The 19,530-nt window shown below is 44.0% G+C and overlaps 1 pseudogene across 1 annotated transcript; it reads right to left on the reverse strand.

Annotated features, from left to right (window-relative positions):
• Window positions 1-15,617: 15,617 nt before the first annotated feature.
• Window positions 15,618-15,934, reverse strand: LOC307097695 (cytochrome c-like; annotated as a pseudogene). Its single transcript has one exon. The product of its transcript is annotated as a cytochrome c-like (transcript).
• Between the last annotated feature and the right edge of the window lie 3,596 nt (window positions 15,935-19,530).

Below are 19,530 nucleotides of genomic sequence, written 5' to 3' on the forward strand. Positions count from 1 at the left end.
AAACAGCCCTCAGCCCCTCACCCAGGCTGGCCACGCGCCCCCCAGTGGGGACCCTCACCCCATGGGTGCATGGCCGGCCTGCAAACCACCACAGGCCCCTCGCCCAGGCTGCCCCATGCCCCAAGGAAACCCCCACCCTGATCCGGGACACCTTTCCTGATCCGGCAAACCAGCTAGCCCCCACCCATGCACCGGGCTTCTATTTATACTAATAAAAGGGTAATATGCTAATTAGACTGGGAGACCTTCCAGGAGAGCTTCCGGAGGTTCTTCTGGACAAAGCCATGGTGGCGGGGCCGAGGTAGAGGCAGATACAGGCCAAGAGGGGAGGGCAGTTGTGGGTGATCAGGCTGATGGGGGGTGGGGCCGTTGAGGGTAAGCAAACCAGCAGGGGTCCAGTTGGGGAGGAGCAGGCTGTCAGTGGGGGTCAGTTGGAGGTGATTAGGACAGTGAGGGGGGCAATTTGGAGTTAGCAGGCAAGCAGGGGGGCTGTTGAGGGTGAGCAGGCCAGTGGGGAGGGAAGGTGGGGGCGAGCAGGCCAGCATGGGGGGGCAGTTGGGGGTGATCAGGCTGGCAGGGAGGCAGTTGGGGGTGAGCACACTGGCACGGGGGGCAGTTGGGGTGATCAGGCTGGCAGGGGGGCAGTTGGGGGTGAACAGGCCAGCAGGCAGAGTGGTTAGGGGCAATCAGACAGGCAGGCAGGCAGGTGAGCAGTTAGGAGCCAGCAGTACTGGACTGCGAGAGGGATATCCGACTGCCAGTTTAAGCCTGATCCCTGTAAACCGGCAGTAGGACATCCTTCAAGGGATCCCAGATTGGAGAAGGTGCAGGCTGGGCTGAGGGAAACCCCCCCCACCCCCACCCCCACCCAACCCAACTCCTTCCCCCACCCCAGCCATGCACGAATTTTGTGCACCAGGCCTCTAGTATATTCATATATTTTTAAATGTTCTGACAGCTTGAACTTGAAAGTTATTCTCCTTTTTCTGAAATGTTTTTCTAGTCTCTTCTTCCAGCCAATAGTTTTCCTGCACGGGCAGGGGAAGATTGGGTTCTCCTTCCAAGGCCTCTAGTGCTGGTGTACTCTCCCCCTTTATACAGGAGAGTCTAAACGTTTAATTCTGTCCTTAAGACTAATAGTAAAATTTTGTGATAGAGGGAAGAGGTTAACCTCCACATTTCTTTATAACTCTTACATAGTTTGGGTCTACAGGCATGAAACTTACTTCAGAAGAGAAGTAATGGTTAAAGAGGATGAAGCTCACGTGAGAAGAAGGATCATGTCTCCACTTCTAGCAAGGAGAGACAGTTCTGATAGAGGGAGAATGGGACACAGGCCTGCTGACATGGCTCTATTTCCAAACAGACAAACAGTAATCACTCACTTTTCAACAAACTCTGGGCTTTGTGCCCATTCTCTCTTTCCTAAATGTTTCAAGGTGTTCTTCTGAGAATAACTATTTACAGAGTTTGCTTTTTGCTTAAATACAGTATAATGGAAACTCCTAAAGAGGGGTTTTGCCAGCCTGCTTTGGTCCACCTTCTTAGCCATCTACTTTCATTTGTGAATCACACTGGTAAATGCTCCCAACAATAACATGACCAGCCACTTACCTCAGCCTGCTTATAACCTGACATCTGCACTTTTGACAAAAGCCAGAGCACTTCCTCTTTCCCTGGAATGGCTTTTCCTATCCTCTTTGCCAAAGAAAGTTTTTCTCCTCATTACTTGAGTACCTTCTTTTTCTTTCTTCTTTTTTTAATATTTACATGTTTATTCTTTATAAGAATAAATATGTGTAACTTTATATATATATATATATATATATATATATATATATATATATATATATATTATTGATTTTTTACAGAGAGGAAGAGAGCGGGATAGAGAGTTAGAAACATTGATGAGAGAGAAACATCGATCAGAGAGAAACATCGATCAGAGAGAAACATCCATCAGCTGCCTCTTGCACACCCCCTACTGGGGATGTGCCCGCAACCAAGGTACATGCCCTTGACCGGAATCAAACCTGGGACTCTTGAGTCCACAGGACGATGCTCTATCCACTGAGCCAAACCAGTTTCGGCAAATATGTGTAACTTTTAACATATTTATAACCCACATAAACAAAAGGTCTTGAGACCAAACAGTTTAAGACCTGCTCCTTCCAGCAGACATCCAATGCCCTGTGAACATTACTGCGAACGGGCATGGCTGCTTAGTTCCTTGGCACACTCAGTGTATATTTCACTTTAAATATGATTCAACAGATCATTTGCAAAAAGGCTTCCTAAACTTATTTTTGGGCAAGGGGATGCAATCGGACAGTGAATATTAAAGTCTAACTGGTTTTAAAGTCTAAGAAACAAAGCAAGTCTTCCTTGGTGACATCAGAATGTAATAAATAACCCTTGAATATATACACAGGTTCACTCTAATGTATAGAATAGAAAACCATACATTACATAAGGCATTTAAAAAATATCAATTAGCAATGTGACAACACAACATTAGATTCTAAGTAAGCAGTCTCAAATGAATGACTTACTGCAAATATTAGCTAAGAATAAGTCCTTAATTTTTTTAATTTAATAAATCTTTATTGTTCAGATTATTACAATTGTTACTCTTTTTCCCCCCCATAGCTCCCCTCCACCCGGTTCCCACCCCACCCACTGCCCTTACCTCCCCTCAATGTCCTCATCCATAGGTGTACAATTTTAGTCCAGTCTCTTCCTGCACCCCCCACACCCCTTTCCCCCTGATAATTATCAATCCACTGCCTTTCTATGCCCCTGATTCTATTATATTCACCAGTTTATTATGTTCATCAGATCTTTAATTCACTTGATTTTTAGGTTCTCTTGTTGATAGATATGTATTTGTTGTTCATAATTTTTATCTTTACTTTTTTCTTCTTCCTCTTCTTAAAGAATACCTTTCAGCATTTCATATGATACTGGTTTGGTGGTGATGAACTCCTTTAGCTTTTTCTTATCTGTGAAGCTCTTTATCTGACCTTCCATTCTGAATGATAACTTTGCTGGTAGAGTAATCTTGGTTGTAGGTTCTTGCTATTCATCACTTTGAATATTTCTTGCCACTCTCATCTGGCCTGCATAGTTTCTGTTGAGAAATCGTATGTATGCTCCCTTGTAGGTAATTAACTGTTTTTCTCTTGCTGCTTTTAATATTCTCTCTTTGTCTTTTGCCCTTGGCATTTTAATTATGATGTGTCTTGGTGTGGTTCTTTTGGATTCCTTTTGTTTGGGGTTCTGTGTGCTTCCTGGACTTGTAAGTCTATTTCATTCACCAGGTGGGAGAAGTTTTCAGTCATTATTTCTTCAAATAGGTTTTCAGTATCTTGCTCTCTCTCTTCTTCTGGCACCCCCATAATTCTGATGTTGGTACGTTTGAAGTTGTCCCAGAAGCTTCTTACATTATCTTCAACTTTTGGGGTTCTTTTTTCTTTTTGCTTTGCCGGTTGAGGTTTTTTTGTTTTTTTGTATTTCAAATCTTTGACTTGATTCTTGCGTTCCCCTAGTCTGCTGTTGGGTCTCTGTATAATATTTTTATTTCAGTCAGTGTATATTTAATTTCTAGTTGGTCCCTTTTCATATCCTCGAGGGTCTCGTTAAATTTATCAGCCTTTTCTAGGAAATTGTTGAAAAACCTTATAACCATGGTTTTGAATTCTATATCCAGTCATTTGTTCTCCTCCATTTCTTTCATTTGTGGTCTGTTTCTTTGACTCCTCATTTTTGCTGCTTCCCTGAGTTGGTAGGGTAGCTTTGTGTGCTATATTTCCTATATGGCCCAGTGGGTCAGCCTCCCCAGTTACCTGAGGTGGACACTCTTGGTGCTCCCCTTTGTGGACTGTGTGTACAGTCTTGTTGTAGTTAAGTCTTGATTGTTGTTGGTATCACTGGGAGGAATTGACCTCCAGGCCAATTGGCTGTGAGTATCAGCTGTGTCAACGCCGGGATACATTCTGTATTGGAGACAGCCTTATAGGACCAGACTTGCAAAATTGCAAAAATCTCTGCGCTCAACTTGGATGGGGCGGAGTCTCAGGGCTGAGCAGACAGTCTTGGCTTCCCGTTAGCCCTGCCCTTGCGCATGCGCCTCCAGACCTCTGCCTTCCATGGATCCCCTGAGTTTCCGCCTGACAGTCAAGATTCCCTGTGTAAGAATTCCTCCCTTCTGCAGATCAAAACCAGTCCAGGGTGAGTGGGGTGGAGGGGTGAGAAGCAGAGTTTTCCTCCCTCTCTCCTTATTCAATATATACATGTATGCTCTGGCCAGTGTGGCTCAATTGGTTGTGCTTTGTCACATGTACTGAGAGGTTGCTGGTTTGATTTCCAGTAGGGGTACATGCCCAGATTGCAGGCTCAATCCCCAGTGGGGGTGGGGGGTGCAAAGGGCAGCTGATCAATGTTTCTCTCTCATCAATGCTTCTCTCTCTCCCCTATCCCTTCCTCTCTCTCTCTTTCAAATCAATTTAAAAACATTTAAAAATATATACACTGAGTGGCCAGATTATTATGATCTCTGAACGCATAATAATCTGGCCACTCAGTGTGTGTGTGTGTGTGTGTGTGTGTGTGTGTGTGTGTGTGTGTATTAGAGGCCCGGTGCATGAATTCGTGAATGGGTGGGGTCCGGCCAGCCTGGCCAGGGGGAGGGGACATGGGCGGTTGGCCAGCCTGCTTGCTGGTCGAACTCCTGGTCGAGGGGACAATTTGCATATTAGCCTTTTATTATATAGGATATACACTGAGTGGCCAGATTATTATGCACTCAGAGATCATAATAATCTGGCCACTCAGTGTATATACATCATATGCATACACACACATATATACACATACTATATATATATATACACATACACACACAAATATATGCATACTAGAGGCCCGGTGCACGAAATTCGTGCACTGGGGAGGGTGTCCCTCAGCCCAGCTTGCACCCTCTCTATAATGGGACCCCTCGGGGGATGTCCAACTGCAGGTTTAGGCCCGATTCCAGAATCGGGCCTAAACCTGCAGTTGGACATCCCTCTCACATTCCAGGACCGCTGGCTCCTAACCACTCACCTACCTGCCTGATTGCCCCCTAACTGCTCCCTTGCTGACCTGATTGCCCCCAAATACCCTCCCCTGCTGGCCTGATCACCCCCAAGGCTTTTATTAGTATAGATATGACCCTGCACAGAAAATTTTACTAACCCTGCTTTACAATAAGGGCTTGACGATTGAATCATTAGGACCAGACACCAAGATTTCCTTTCTTTGAATAGTGGAGGGAATACTTATCTTGTCTTTAAGTTGCCCGTAAATTAAAATGAGATAATGACTTAGAAAAGTATAAAAGCACCATATAAAGACAACTGTCTTTTTAATGAAGTGGTAAAATGAAAAACACTTTTTATTCTCCCCTTCCTTCCTTTACAGCTTTTATTTAAACTTTAAAATTTATAAAAATTTCACTCCAATTTTCATTTCTTTACATTCAACATTATTTTGTATTGGTTTCAGGTTTTATATTAGTTACAGAATAGTGGTTAGACAATCATATACTTTACAAAGTGTTCCCCGATATTTCTAGTACCCACCTGGCATCATACCATCATTACAACACTATTGACTATATTCCCTATTTAAGTGACAATGGGTTTACAGGTTCCTTTCAGTCTTTCTTTTGTGTTGCTCATCCTTCCTTTTCTTTCTCACTTCTTCCCTCATTTTCTTTATATAGTATCTCAATTGGCCATCAAAGCTCAGTGAAGGCACTGGGAACGCTTCATCCATTTTACAGACCAGGAAACTGAGGCCAATTCCAGTTGGCTGTGGAACTTGACTCAGCACACAGGAAGCCCTCAGAGCCATGCTCTTTGCGCTTCCTAAGGGGCAGCGGCCCAGCAAACAGAACAAACCTTCCAGTCAGGCTTCCGAGTCTCTTTCTCCAGCACCTCTTCATTTCGGATGCTCCACATTCTTTCCTCTCCCCCCATTCTTTACTGCCCCCCCTTCTCCGAAGCAGGTGGAAGGCTTCCCACTCACTGCCTAAGCATGCTCTGCCATGGGGCAGGGTGTAGCGAGCTTGCTTTTGGGTCAAGGCGGGAGCAGGAGTCACCACCTCTGAAGTGTGAAGGCCGCCTGAGCGTGGCGGGTTAGCACTGGGAGCTTCTCTGAATCACATCAGTCAGTCCAGTACCCTGCAGTGCAGCACCCCTCCACTGAGGTGGCACCACCCCTCAACCCCCGCCTCAGGGGTGAGGGTCCTTGGCCCTCTGCCAGGAGTCCTTCCATGCCCCTTGATCCCTGGCTGGGCCCACCCACGTCTTGGGGGCACTGCAGAACCTCTGTCTCTCTGCAGATGAGGCAGATCCCTGCCCTAGGTCTCCGCAAAGCTATGAATCTGTGGCCAGAGGCCTGGTCTGGGTCTCAGCAACCACATGCCTGCAATGTTCCCAGGGACCCCGGGAGCGGCTGGGTGAGTCCCGCCTCACCTCCCCGGGGTGCCGATCTCCCCAGGGACCTCTGGGAGCGGCTGGGCGGGTCTGGCCACACACCCCCGGTTGCCAATCTCTGGGAGCGGCTGAGCAGGCCGGGCCATGCCCCCCCCTGGTTGCCGATCTCCCCAGGGACCCCCAGGAGCAGCTGGGCGGGCCCGGCCACGCACCCCGTGTTGCCAATCTCCCCAGGGACCTCCAGGAGAGGCTGGGTGGGCCCGGACACTCCCCCTGTGTGGCTGATCTCCCCAGGGACCTCCGGGAGTGGCTGGATGGGCCCGGCCATGCCCTTCCTGTTGACAATCTCCCCAGGGACCCCCGGTAGTGGCTGGGCGGGGCGGCCACGCCCCTCCGGGTTGCTGATCTCCCCAAGGACCCCCTGGAGCGGCTGGGCAGCCAGGTCTCGCCTCCCTGGGGCAGCGATCTCCCCAGGGACCCCCAGGAGTGGCTGGGCAGCCCGGCCTCGCCTCCCCGGGGTGGCGATCTTCCCAGCAACCCCCAGAACTAAGAGGACTGGGCGCCGCCATCTTGATCTTCTCAACTGCCGGTTAGGCCACCCGGAGTCCCGCCCCCCAGCCTCCCGTCGGCCCAATCATGGGCATAGCGGAGGTGCGGTCAATTTGCATGTTTCTCTATTATTATATAATAATTGTATATATCTATACATCAGTTATATATATATATATACATATATATATATATATATATATATACGCTTATAGATATTAGTATATAGACTCATATAGTGCATATGTTTGTATGGTTTTTTTTAAAATCTATTTAGTTATAGAGGAGCCAGGGGCTATAGCCTACAATTTTGCAAGAAGCCACTTCTTGCCCATAGCAGCCATCATTTGTTGATCAATGCAGATCAGTGTGACCCCAAAGGGTCACTTATTCTTCTCCACATGACTTTCAGGTAGGTACCATTAGACTGACTCCTCAGCAGATGGAGAACGTCAGAGCCAGAAGTCCATATCCCCACTGCAGGGTACACTGGGCTGTGGTTCACCTCAGTGCTCCCCTCAAGAGAGAAGAGTTTGCAATTCAAATCAAGAGGTGCCTCCAAGGGAAAACCAATTAGCAAAGAGAGAGAGAAGAGTGACCAGAGCAAGCCCATCTCACAGGAAAAAAGGAAAGGGCCATTTCCTCTCTGCTTGCTCCTGTGTCCCTGAAACAGGTGTCCCCAAGTTCCCTGGCCTGAGGTGCTGACCATTTGCTGACCTTCACGGGATGCTCTGCCTCCTGCTCCCACTACTCAAATAAGAAACGAAGGCAGTTGGACCCTTGCCTCCGTCCCAGTAAGTGATAAGAACGAAAACTGGAAGTTCCTCTCCTCGATTCCTAAACTCAAAACCAAGACCCATATCCCCCAGTGCAGAGTAAGAACAAAGGGAACCCCATTGCCCTTGCCAGCTGGACGGGGCCCTGCAGGCCGAGGAGCCCATGTCTCCAGCACATTCCCCTCCAATCACAATGACCCAGGGTCCCCGCAGCTCCAACCGACAGAAGCACAGGGCTCTTCTTTCCAGACGTCTTGGGTTAATGTCTTTATTTTTTCTGGCCCATATTTTGAACTTTTTCCAGACTGATGGGCTAAAGTGGAAATTACACTCCTCTTGGCTCTGTCCAAAGCAGATGCCACATAATCACAATCATATTAATGAAGCTGGCAAGAATAAGGATGAAGAATCTGAGAGGGGGGAAAGTAGGGGAGAAAAAAAAAACCTAGCAACTTGCAGAATGTGTCTCCACTGATTGAATGCTCCTGCCTAGAAAGAGGTTTCCCTGAGAAATCTGAAGCCAGCTTTTCCCTATCTAAACTCTGAGTAATTCCTTTTCTTTTACTTGCTGTTTTCTATGGTTTGGGTACTGGGAGAGAAAAGGGAGACTACTTGCCCAGATGGTTTTGGACTTCACAACACTCGAGGTCTTATTTACACGTGGGTTTCCAGCTCTGCGTGACATAAGTCCGTGCAAACGGGCACATCTGTCCATCAGCAAGCACAGCGCAACCACAAGTTTGGCAGGCAGCTCCTGTTGCCAGATGCCTTCGCGGTTTCTTAAACTATGTATTCAAGGCACTCCACTTTTTTTCTTGCTGGAAATACTTTCAAAGAACACAATGTTTTGGGTTGCCTGGCCAAAGTTTAGCTGTACTTTTGCGTCTTTGCCAAACTTCCTGTTTTTAGCAAAACAATTTATTATCTTGCTGGTTCTTTAGACCCAAAAGGATCTGCAGGCACACAAAAACAACTTGGTTTCCATGTCTTTTCAGAGGAGAAACTCATTCGCTTTCCCATAATTGTTCTGGGAACAGAAAGGTATTTAACCTTTGGGAATGTTACCAAGGTGTAGAAAAGGTTTTAATTATTCAAAACCTTTACAGTCTGAACTTTAAAGAACTGACAGTTATTTGTGTGTGTGTGTGTGCATGAAAATAATTCTTTTCAGGTGGTTTGGCAATATCACAGATCTGCCGCACGTGGTATAATGGAAGCAAGTTCGAAGTGAGTCTGAGTTTGGAGGCCAAGGTTAGACTCAGAGATTTGATTAATCAGCAGCAATCAACAAAAGCATTGGAACCAGACACTTTTATGACTAGTTCACCTCTCATTACTAAGCCAAATAGTCACCCTTTTGACTTCATCAGAAAACAAAACAAAAACTAAATAGTAAGAGCCTTCTCCATCCCCGCCTAGCAGCCACCTAGCCTGACTATCAGCCAATAAGTAGATTGAGAAGAAACAAAGTCTCAGATTGATTAGATTGGGGTGCCAACAAATAGTCTCAGTTTTCTTCTACAAAAATATTTGAACTATAAACAGAACATATGTTATCTCTAGCAACACACACCACACATAGTCACTTAGATAGAGTTTGATAGTAATGCCTTGTACTGCAACAGAGGATTACTATCTCTTCAGTAGAGACTGGGCCAGTGTGGTTAGTTCTCCAAAGTACTTCATTTCTGAAGTAGAAGATATTTCCACTCAGATAGATAGATCTGACCACAGTTTTTCCAGGTCTTTCAAAAACCACTTCACACTACCTCCAAAGAACAAGGTAAGCCCATTTCCTACAAATTCCTGCTTCAGAGATCTTCGAATTCTTTGATGGAGACCTAGCAACCACTATAAAAATAAACACTCCTTAAAACAGAGAGAGTCAAAGAGTAAGACACTTGAGAGGAAATGATTAATATTAATGAGAGAGTGCAGTGTAGTCTGACAATAGGCCAGCATCAGCACTTCAGAAGGAATGCTTCTCACTTAAGCAAGAAAGGGCTAACTTCTGTCTTTCCATGTGTCCTAATTCTCTACTGATTAAAGTAGAGAAAAAGACAGTATCTGGGATGGATGGATAGATAGGACATGTGTGTGTGTGTTTATTGTGTGTGTGTGTGTGTGTGTGTGTGTACACACACACACACACACACACACACTGAGTGGCCAGATTATTGTGATCTCTGAACACATAATAATCTGACCACTCAGTGTACTTCTCTTGAGTACATCATTTATTTGATATCAAAGATACTATAAATCGTGCACCTGATCAGTTTTCCCCTTTGCACTGGCTGATAGAAAGCTCAGGGCAAATAGGTGGTTGATCTCCAGCAAAAGTCTAGAATACTTTTGGTACCCATTTGAGATACAAATACACTGAGTGGCCAGATTATTATGCATTCAGATAATCTGGCCATTCAATGTATATGGCTATGACTGGTATTGTGTATATACGATTGATGTTTTGATTCTCTTCAGTAGAGACTGGGCCAAGAAAAAGAAAGTCCAAGTAGCAACTGAACAAGTTAAGAGCACCTATGTTGAGGAGAGGGTTAAATGGAAAGGTTTTCATAATGAATTATCACTCATTTCAAGCCCTCTCAGATGCTGTTACTAAGTATATGGTACAGAAGGGGCCCAAGATTTCCTGTATACTCTTCTAAAAGGTGAGAATGTGCCTTTATTATTAACCTTAGGGCATGTGGCTTTAAAGAGTTATTTGTGAACATTTAAACATAAACAATATCAGTATTAAGTATCAGATCAAAGAAACGCTGTTCCATGTGGGGTAGCCAAAGCACAGAAACGTGGCTGCGAAGCATGAGCTCCCTTTGAAGGGGATGTTGCTATCAATATTGCTTCCTCAGCAGCCTAGTGCCATCAAAACAAGGTGCACCTCTAGACATATATCTATTATCTCCTGCCTGGTGTGAAAAAGGTTTCACTCCTCCAGCCTTTAGGAACAAAACCTGGCATGCCAAACCAAAGCCTGAGGGCCCCTTCACTCGCTTTTTGTCCCAACACGAACACATTTAAAGTAATGTTTGAAGCCTGTGGTATCAGAATTTATTTCTACAAAGTTAACTCTATTTGATATCCTTGGCTATAAGTTTAATTTGCTAAATCATGCTTTTTTCTAAATTTATTGCAAAATTATTGTTCTCCGGGGAAATAATTACCATTTCTCTGACTTCTATGGTATTGCTTTCTTTGCCTGTGAATTTAAGTAAAGAGATTTAAAAAGCAACTCTGTGTTTTGAGTAAGTATTCAAAACAGGATGATTCTAGTACTATATTTGAATTTAAGAGAGCATATTCTATTTTTCTGAATGAGAACAATAGGATATTAAAATTAGAAAAGAATCCTAAGAAATGATTGCATGCATTTATTTATTTATATACTCCCTAGTTGCAAAAAGGATTCTAAGCAGCTTAGGAACATATAAGATTTATAGCTACATAACATAAATTAGAAGTAGGCATAAAGCAAAAACAACAACAAAAAAACATAAACAGAACCAGAAATGGACCTAAAATAAGCTCATAGGCTTCTATCAATACAAATATGAGTCTTGGACTTTCTGGTTTCAAGATAAAAACAAACAAACACCTGCTCAAAATTATGGCTCAGGAATGACAAAGATTTTCAGAACTTCATCACAGAAGTTCACACCATTTTATAAATTATTCACTTGTGAACTAGATGGTGGTGTCTAGTCTTCTCCATTGAATGTTACAATGATCATTGGGGAGGTAACGGTTGACCACACTGCATCTATCTTTCAATATTTTAGCAATGCATCCTGATTTCCTTTGGGGAAATTGTCTTTGCGTGGAGGTGTCCTGTCCCTCCCAGATTCTCAGCAACATTGTGCAGAGTGTGCAGTAGCTGGAGGGACAATGGCTGTGGCTGATTGGCTATGTAGGTGGTGTGCGCTACTCAGAGCACTGGTTTGCATAATGCCCTGCTTCCACTTCTTCTCAGAGTCTGGTTCTCCCACCTTCCCATCAGTTTTCTGAGTCATTCAAAATTTACCATGTAATTTCTTTTCTGCCTAAATTAGGTTATGTTGCCTGCAACTGCAGAAGAACACTGAATGAAATATGAGTATGCCAGCAACTCATACAGATGGGTTAAGTGAGTGTATCTGGACCCTGTAGGGAATTTTAGGTACGTTAAGGGTGGAACCCTGAGAATCTAATGCCTAGTTTATAGATTCTCTGATCCTACTCGGTGCACACTGGATCCAAAGTGGAAATAGCCATTGGTGAAGAGCATTTCTGTCTATAGCAATAATCTCTGCCAAAGATTATGTATCTTCTCTCTTTATTAATGTTCTTAGTATCTTTTCTTTCCTGTGTAGGGCATGGGTGTACTTAGGAAAAGGGTTTGGAGCAGTCTACCACCATATGCTCATTTTCAGTGTTAGATGGAAACATTGTTATTAATATTACAATACCTTCTGTTTGCCCTAATAACAATGCCTGATTTCAACATTGATAAAACCCAACATCTGAATAGTGCTTCATATGTTTCAAAGGGTTTTGAGTGAAAAGCTAATGGAAAAAGAACTACCAATTATCTGAAACAGTCTTGAAGGCCCACGAAGCCATGAGGTGTGCCCAGTGGTGTCCTGATAAATGTTTCATGACTGACTCTCCAAAAAAAGAAAAAAGCCCTGACTTATAGTCTTTACAAAGTTCTTTTAAAAAAAATACATTTTTATTGATTTCAGAGGGGAAGGAAGAGAGAGAGGGAGATAGAAACATCAATGATGAGAGAGAATCATTGATTGGCTGCCTCCTGCACGCCCCCTACTGGGGATCGAGCCCACAACCTGGGCATGTGCCCTTGACCGGAATCGAACCCGGGACAGTCCGCAGGCCAACGCTCTATCCACTGAGCCAAACCGGCTAGGGCAGTCTTTACAAAGTTCTGTGATAGGACTCCGACCATGACCCACTTCAAGCTACCAACATGTCACTGCACTTGGAATTGGGAAGAGATGCGCACAAAGGGCTCTCAAAGCGGGTTCAAACCGGCCTCAGTGTGTCATGGGGAGGGCTCCCTGCTAGATCCCTGCTAGAGCTCCTCTAACTGAGCCCAAGGAAGGACCTCAAAGGACTCAGAAATCCATCATTCTTGTGACGTATGTTCTTCTAGAAGGAGCATTGGAAGCTTCTAAAGTGAAGTTGATCTTAATAAATCAGTCAACAAGCAAATGGGTAATAGGAGTCTCTCTCTCCTCTCCTATCTCAAGTTCTTCCTCTGGAACATCAGAGGAAACAGAAATGATTCGTCATGAATAGACTTCCTATGTGAAGAACATCCTTATTAGTGTCCTTTCAAAAGAAAGTTTCCATTGAAAAGCAGAATGATCTGCTTTGTCTGTAAAAAAAAAAAAAAAATGGGCTGGAGAAAACCTATGCCATTTTGCAGGGAAAGAAAAATCACAGCTCGGGGGTGAAATGTACTAATGTGCAGTATAAGAGGGAGTGGTGTGATGGTGAAGAACGTGGGTCCTAAATCGAGCTCTCTGGATTTGAACACTGGTTCTGCTGTTTACTAGCAGCATCTGCCCTTGAGCGAGTAAAGAGCTTCAAAACCTCAGGTTGCTCCTCTGCAAAATGAAAATCGTAGGGTTCCCAAGAGAACTTAGACAGATGATGCAAGTAAAGGGGTTAGCATGGAGGCTGACTCGTGGTAAGTTGTGCCTTGTTACTACTCTTTAACTGTCTCATTTGCCTTTGTCACAGGGCGCCCGGTGTTTGGGCCTTTCTTTTCTAAGCTACAGCAGCCACCAATGGAGTCCATTCAGCCCAGGAAAAGACATGGTAAAGGGATTATTAGGAGAAAGCCAGTCCTAGCAGGGTGCTTGCGATGGGCAGGAGGACATGATGACAGGCGCCAATGAGGCGTTCCTCCCTCCCTCGTGGGAAAGAGCAAAAGCCTGGAACAGGTGCAGTCACAGGGGCCCCGGGAGCGGGTGGCCAAGAGGATGAAACTTCCATTATCAGGGTTTGGCTGAAAACCTTCGGAGCCACATTTCCAGTGGAACTTGTAACTGCTTACTCATCTCAAATAACTTAAAGCATGTCATCACTGTTCCCAGCCACAGGAATGAATCCTGCCACAGAGTGGAGATCTGTTTTCTTCCTTAAAGCCCTCAGAGTGTTCTGCTTCAATTCCCTGTATGGGATGTAGATATATTAAACACACAAAAAAAAAATGACCATAAAGTGAACATTAAGGTTGAGAAATGAAGTCCAAGGATGCCAAGAAATTCAAAAGTAAGTGTTCCCCCAGCAGCTCTAATTCAGCCATCTTTGCGGTAATGCATCCTTTCCGATTTCTGAATCCCCAGTGGAAGGCCCTCGCATATGGATTCTGGATCCTTTCACTAAGCCCGGGAAGAGGGATGACTGGGGTCCCTCCCACTCCTTCTCACTTCCCCAGGTCATGAGAAAATCCTGTCTAGGATCCTTCCACCAAGCCCTTGAATGAGGACCAGGCCGGGCATGGCAAAGCAGGATCAAGAGCCCAGGGTGCAGGGGGTGGAGCGGGGGAGGGGCAGGTCAGCCCAGGAGCTCCTTGCTCCAGCCCCTCCCTGACAGCCAGGAGGCTACTCCTGGCTCCACGGGTCCAATGTACCCATGCAGATATCCAGGATGCATTAATGGTTCGACACAACTGATGTGCTCAGGCACCTCTGGGGTGCATTAGTTGAAGTGGCTAGAGCAGCTGGAGGCTCCTCTTCAGGCATAATTTATCTATTGTGTTACAGAAAACCGAAGAAGAACAAAGCAATACTTAGAGAGATGGAGTTACATTTATTACGCGCGGGTCCAGAGGAAAATGTATCTCAAATTCTGGGCCCCTATTGGAGGAGCTTTCCCTATTTATATGTTTTCACCTTCTTTGTCTCCCAAATATGGGGTGTTTCCGGTCCCTTTTGCAAGTTCTTAAAGAGCCCGTAAGTACTGGGGCCTTGAGACCTCAACCAGAGGCCTAGCCTGGCGCCAGCACTGATAACCTTGTCTGGGGAAGGTTTAATGGCCTTGCTGAAGTGGGAGTAGTCTTAGAAAGCAAGAATTTACAGAAGCCAATTAGCAGGGTTAAAATTTCAAACAGCAGTTTTCATATAAGATGGATGCTTCACTATATCTTGTCACACTGAATTATAAAAGCACCTGAACTTAAAGATCATCTATAAAATGTAGAAGTGTTAAATACTCTTTATTTGATATTATACATAAACCACACTAAAATGCCCTTCATTCAGTAAAAGGCAACAGTTTAGATAAGGGGCTTTTATTAAATTGGTATAGTTGGGACCAAAAGTATAAACTGCCTGCTTAACTGCAACCCTTACCTTTTAATAGGCTAATGAACACAACTTGAAACTCAAGCAAGTGTTGCAGGTCTAAGAGACAGGGAAGGGATTTCCTCAGAATTTAAACATATTAATACAACCAGTCATAAATCTCTAAATATAAGCCAATCTCCTACAGGTTTTGAGATGGCACTCACCTCCTCGTGAAAATCTGAACACTAGGAATCAAGTCCAACCTTATTTTTAGAAGGGAGGACAGTGATAGCGCTTGCTTAACCAAAATTGCCATCAAAACTCAAAAAGCTGACCATATTGATTCAACCACAAGCCAATCTTATGTAAATCAGGACCGCCCAAAAGAAATGCTCTATTAGCCATTCACGATCTGAATTCTGGTTATGAGATCAATTTAAAAATGGTACACATAAAAAAAGTCATGAGACATTTGTAATAAATAAGGCAGTGGCCAACTATTACTCATTGGTAGCTTTTTTGAGATAAGCTATCAAATCTGCCCTTTCTGCACTCTCCTTAATGCCAGTGAAGATCATTTTTGTTCCAGGGATGTACTTCTTGGGATTCTCCAAATACTCCATCAGTGTAGCCTCTCCCCAGGTGATACCTTTGTTCTTGTTGCACCCGTATAAGAAAATCCAGGGGCATGACCTGTCTTTCGCCCAAAGAGACCATGGAGATTTGGCCCAATCTTGTGCTTGTCTCCCTTCTCCACAGTATGGCACTGGGCACACTTCTGAACAAAAAGCTTCTTGCCCTTCTCAACATCACCCATTTTTAAATCGCTCATTAGTCGTGCACGACACAGAGGGTCCCACTAGCAAGCCAGACATCCTGCTCTCTAAGTCCAAGGACACACAGGGCCACACCTCCTGATGGAATATTCTAAAGCAAATTTCAGACATTATATCATTTGATCCCTACATACTTAAGTATACATCTCAAAAAAGGAAGTTATGGACTTTAAATTTTTTTTTTTTTTTTTTGCAGAACTACAAATGTAACAATAGTTTCTTAACATAACACTCAGTCAACATTTACATTTCCTTAATTATATAAAGTAATTTTGTTTGTGTTTGGCTTGGGAGGAAAATGTACATTTAAAACTTTTACCGGGTTTTCAGAAGACCAGCCAGGTATGAATTCTAATGACCAACAACTAAAGTTGAAACTCACCAACAAGGTACCAAGGGCTTCATGTGATCCAGAACCCACTTCTCCCTCAGTCTCTTTTCTTAAGACTTCTCCACCCAGTTTGCTCCCTGCATTTCAGCCATTCTCACCTCCTCTCAATTCTCTAAAGGTGTCAATGCTATTTCTCACTTCTGAGCCTTTGCTTCACTGTCCACTCTGCCTGCAACATCCTTCCCCCTTTATTCAAAAGATTTCCTTTTGGAAGACTTTTCTGTTCCCCGCACTGTTCATATTTGGCTCTGTTGGCTCATGAGTTTGCCAACCACTGCACTAAGTCATCAGTCGGACATCCCCACAGGGCTCCTGGACTGCGAGAGGGCACAGGCGAGGCTGAGGGTCCCCACCAAGTGCAAGAATTTCGTACACCAGGCCTCTAGTTTATGAATAAATAAACAAGCTATATTTCCTCTGCACATTAAACATACTGAGTATATTTGCAACTTTAATCCATACTTATCTTCACTCATCCAAAACTGTAACTACGTCTGACATTTCTTCTTGAAGGTTTTTCTTCCTAGCCACAATATCCGAAGCAAATTTCTATTATAAAAGTAGCCCTGTGGTTTCAGCTCCTGTATTTCTATAAAATAAGCTGAGCTTCCTTTCACCAGATAGGTTCTTGTGAGGAGAGAACACTTCCAAGTGTCTAGTGAGAAAAGTGAACTTCAGAATGTGTATATATTTCTTAAAATGAAACATTTAAAAGTAATCGCTGAATTCTCACTCAGCACTGAGGATTCTTTGGTCCTAGCACAGTCCTGGCACCTTCTGGGAGGGAGATCTAGTGCTAAAAATGCCTAGAAATGTCTGTAAAATAAACATTTGGCAAATGAATGAACAAGAAGCAAACACTGATAGAGAAGATGTTCCACTCTGCTGATTTAAAGTTTTCTTTCAAACGGAGATGTGAAGCTTCCTATTGTATTTTAGCTTCTTTGGTTTTTTAAAAGGCAGGAGCTTTGAAGTCTAATACAACAAAGTGCTGGGTTCAGAACCATGCGCAGTGGATGCATTGGGGGACCTCATACCAGTCACTTCATCTCTGAGAACCAGTTTCAATCTGCAAAATAACTGATGAGCGTGTTTGTTTGTTTGTTTGTTTGTTTGTTTTTTAAGTATTTTTATTTATTAAATCCATTGGGGTGACACTGGTCATCATGAACATATAAGTTTCAGGTGTGGGTTTCTATGTTACAGGCTCTGTATATTGCACTGTGGGCCTACCGTCCCAAGTAGACTGATGTATTTTTATGTCAAAATTTGTGTTGAGCAAAGATGGCCTATTTCATGCTATCCCTCCTGTATGACGCTCCCCAAGCATTGGGGAAAGGGCTTCATGTGAATGAAGGTGCCCTGGGAAACAGGGACTTCTGCTTTGTGAGTGCCTTGGTTTTATCATGAGTTCAGTCATTCCCAGATTAATCCACTGAACCTGTTTCTAAGGTCCTTTTCTGACTTCCCAGTGAGCAAAGACAGCCCAGCCTAGGCTCTCCTGTTGCCGCTTCTATGCTAAGCCCTTCCTGTTTCACTGTCCCCAGCTTTAGTAAATGTTCCCTCATAGTCACCTGGACCTGAATTCTGAAATCTTTCCTGCATGAAATCAAGAACCCACAGACAACAGGCAGGCCCTAGCCAGACCTGCTCAGAGACATGTCCCCTGTCTGGTAACAAAATCTTTATCACTGTAATATGACTGATGATTTTACTGTTTTCTTAAAAATTATATTTCAGCAACCAGAAAACTGAATCTCTCAAATGCCAAACTTTATGTTTCCTTGTTCACTGGGTTTTAATCTCAGGTACCAAATCCATATGTAAAACAATTAATACTGGAAGTAATTGATGAATGGATAGAGAGACAAGTGAATAATATCACCTTACCTAACACCAGCATAGTTCCAGTATAAAATGACTATTCATTAAACTACTATCGTTGATGGCACCATCTCTTAAGGTGATGCCATTTGATGGCTGACTTGTTAATCAAAAATAGCATCTAACTGTACAAATCTCTTCAGGAAAATAAAGAAAATATTCTTCAAATAACTGAGATGGGTTTGTTATTTGGGATAAACTAATTTTTGTGTGATTTCACTTGATGGATTAGATTCCCAGATGAAAGATAACATGTGAGTACTTAGTATAAGTGTGTTTGCTGTTATTGTTTGTTTATTATTTATTTATTAGCATATATTTACTAGAGGTCTGCTGCATGAAAATTCATGCACTGGAGTGGGGGCAGTCCCTCAGCCCAGCCTGCCCTCTCTCACATTCCAGGAGCCCTCAGGGGTGGGAGGTGATCCAGCTATCAGGGGATGGCGATCGCCCCATCACACCTCTGCTGCTGCCACTTTCTGTAGCGCAAGCCTCAGCTGACCCTGGTTCCCTCAGCCTCGGGTGGCCCTGGGGAGCCATCATCCAAGGCTTGCCTGTGCCTCAGGCCGGCTGTGGGAAGCTGGGGGCCTGAGGGGGCTGGGTGCCATGATCTTGTGGCTGTGGGTGCTGCCATCTTTGAGACCGTGGCAGTCAATTAGCATATTTCCTCCTTATTGCCTGTGGGCACCACCATTTTTGAGGGCAGAACAGTCAATTAGCATGTTCCCTCCTTATTGGCTGTGGGCACCGCCATCATTGCAATGGCATGAGGGTCAATTAGCATATTGCCTCTTTATTAGATGGGATTAATTTCAGAGAGGAACGGGGAGGGAGACAGATATAGAAATATTAATGAGAGAGAATCATTGATTAGTTGCCTCCTGCAACCTGGGATGTGCCCTCACTAAGAATCGAACCAAGACCTCCTGGTTCATACATCAAAGCTCAACTACTAAGCCCCCCAGCCAAGCTCTGTTAGTGTTTATTTAGATGATCAACTTTCTTTTTATTATAAAAGTAATCCATGCTTATTTTAATCAAATATTCAAAGAGGTATAGAGTAAAGTTAAATAGTACATTTGCCTCAGGGTCCACACACTCAGCTCCCCAGAGTTAAAAGTTTAGTGTGAATTCCTACACAGCCTTTACTAAATAATGATTATACGAAGGATTTTTGTCAGTGCCTGCCAGTTGATCTATTTGTTGCCCTGGTTTCCAATTTAGGACCAACCAGAGAGAGTCACCTACATTCTCCAACCAATCACATAAGACGCTCCACATCCTGTTAGGCCACACCTCCTT

Source organism: Cnephaeus nilssonii (genome assembly GCF_951640355.1).
Source record: "Cnephaeus nilssonii genome assembly, chromosome: 4".
In the NCBI taxonomy this organism is placed as follows: Eukaryota; Metazoa; Chordata; class Mammalia; order Chiroptera; family Vespertilionidae; genus Cnephaeus; species Cnephaeus nilssonii.